At 55.7% G+C, this 1517-nt stretch overlaps 1 long non-coding RNA gene across 1 annotated transcript in view; it reads right to left on the bottom strand.

The window, feature by feature from the left end:
- Nucleotides 1-1266, bottom strand: part of LOC103584081 — a 5451-nt gene extending 4185 nt beyond the window's left edge. Inside the window, exons 1-2 of the long non-coding RNA XR_549931.1 lie at nucleotides 1146-1266; nucleotides 103-213 (exon numbers count right to left, since the gene is read on the bottom strand). This is a non-coding gene — a long non-coding RNA (uncharacterized LOC103584081). The remainder of the gene's footprint in view (nucleotides 1-102; nucleotides 214-1145) is intronic.
- Nucleotides 1267-1517: the final 251 nt, after the last annotated feature.

Raw genomic sequence — 1517 nt, 5'->3', positions numbered from 1 at the left:
GAGAAGATAGGCAGCATGACACACACATGACAATCAGGCAGCAACAGCTCCTGACAGCTCGCGATGCCCGTGGCCTGGTGTGTTTTGCGTGGAACACACTACCTTGGCAAGGATGTGCTTGTCTTTAATGATGTACTCGTAGGTGGTTAGCAGAACGTTGAACTTCCCACTGCGAAGCTGGGGCACGAAAGCCCGTCTCGCTGCTGGAGAGCCCTGCGAGGGAAACAGGACACACAAGCCTCAGCCATCAGGGTCAGGACCACTCCCTCACTCCCCCCACCCCAAGTGCCAGCCACCGAGATCCCTCCAGGCTCCTTCCCAGTTTGCCAATCTGCCCAGTCCCTCCCTAGGTCTCAATGCCTGATCTACATGACCAGGACCCCAGGACTTGGCACTGGCACTTTCTCCTAGGCTTACGTTCCAGACAGACCGAGTTTCACGGGGCTCGTGAGCTCTCACCAGCAGACACACTTACGGCCCCTCAGCCCCACCACGTTTTCCCTCTAGTGTAGGCCCCTCCCCATACTGTCCCCTCTGCCTGGGCCCCTTGTCCCTGACACAGGGCTAAGAGCCTCATGGTGCAGGCTGAAGAGCCTAGACCCAGGAGTCTGACGGCCAGGGACCCAACCAGGATCTGTCACTCACTGGCTACCTGGAATTCTCTCTACCTCAGTTTCCTCACCAGGAAACAGGACCAATGATAGGCCACACTTCACAGGGGGGTGGTTTTGAGGAGACCACGCACAGATCTCCATGTAGCACCCAGAGCAGGCCCGCCTCAGGGCCCACGACCCGTGTCCCTGCCTCACAGTGGCCCACAGCATACAATTATTAAATCCTCATCCATAAGTGGGTTTTTAACCAAAGCTTGGGTGAGAGTAACAAAATATTCCAGTAAATGCATTAATGCCACCATATACTACAAATTGAGTCCATAACTTAATTTTAAAAATAAATATTTGCTCACAAAATAGATGGCCCCAAACCTGCATCAGTACCATGGTCCTGTGTGCATAAAATGAGACCTCACACGGAAAGGCACCGGTGCCAGCTGCCCTCCCTTCACTCACCCGTACCTCCTCATCCAACCCTGCCCTGCCTATGTCCCCTCAGAGTCGAGGTGACCTCTGCAGGCCGTGACATACCTTGTAGGACACCTTCACCACGGAGGGGGCCCACTTGTCAAATTCATACGCCCAGTTTGACAGCGTTCTGGTAGGATAAGAAAGGAACAGTCAGATTCCCGTTCACTCATGACAGCTCACAGTTGAGACCAATGGCCACCAGTTATCAGGGAAGTGAGGCGGACGTGGCCATGGCCCTCAGATCTGGCAGAGGAAGTGGCTGGGCCCAATGGCAGTGGAGCGAGGGAAGGAGGGCCAGTGAGGACTGGGAGAGCGCCCTCAGAGGGTCTGACGGAGGTGGCTGGGCAGATGGAGGGAAACGCATTGCAGGTGGACACACAAAGGCAGCGGTGGGTACAGGGACAGCTGCTGCTGGGGCAGAGGAGCCTGGAT

Source organism: Galeopterus variegatus, unplaced genomic scaffold (genome assembly GCF_000696425.1).
Source record: "Galeopterus variegatus unplaced genomic scaffold, G_variegatus-3.0.2 Scaffold43869, whole genome shotgun sequence".
Lineage (NCBI taxonomy): Eukaryota > Metazoa > Chordata > Mammalia > Dermoptera > Cynocephalidae > Galeopterus > Galeopterus variegatus.
The sequence above is the reverse complement of the archived record's forward strand: the minus strand, read 5'-3'. Positions and strand labels throughout refer to the sequence as shown.